A 459-nucleotide genomic window follows, 5' to 3' on the forward strand; every position below is an offset into this window, starting at 1 on the left:
CCCCCCTCTCCCCTCCTCTATACATACAACAACAACAACGACCCAGTGAAATTCCACTAGTGGGGTCTGGGGAGGGTAGTGTGTATGCAGACCTTACCCCTACCACGAAGGAGTAGAGAGGTTGTTTTCGAAAGACCCTTGACTTAAGAAGACAAAAAGATAGAAGAAGACAATATCAGTAACACCACGGAAATAATATGAAAAATAGGAACAACATGAACTCAAGAAGAAGGATACAAAGCAAAAGCGAAGTAGTATCCCTACCAAACTAGTCTCACAAAGTGATGGCATAAGGCAAGACTCAACTACCTCCTAACCTACAACCCTAATACTCGACCTCCATATGTTCCTATCAAGTGCCATGTCCTCGGAAATCTGAAGCCTCCCCATATCCTGCCTAATCACCTCCCCCCCCCCCCCCGAATACCTTCGTTACGGCCCGCCCTCTATCTTCTTCTC

This window comes from Nicotiana attenuata, chromosome 3 (genome assembly GCF_001879085.1).
Source record: "Nicotiana attenuata strain UT chromosome 3, NIATTr2, whole genome shotgun sequence".
In the NCBI taxonomy this organism is placed as follows: domain Eukaryota; kingdom Viridiplantae; phylum Streptophyta; class Magnoliopsida; order Solanales; family Solanaceae; genus Nicotiana; species Nicotiana attenuata.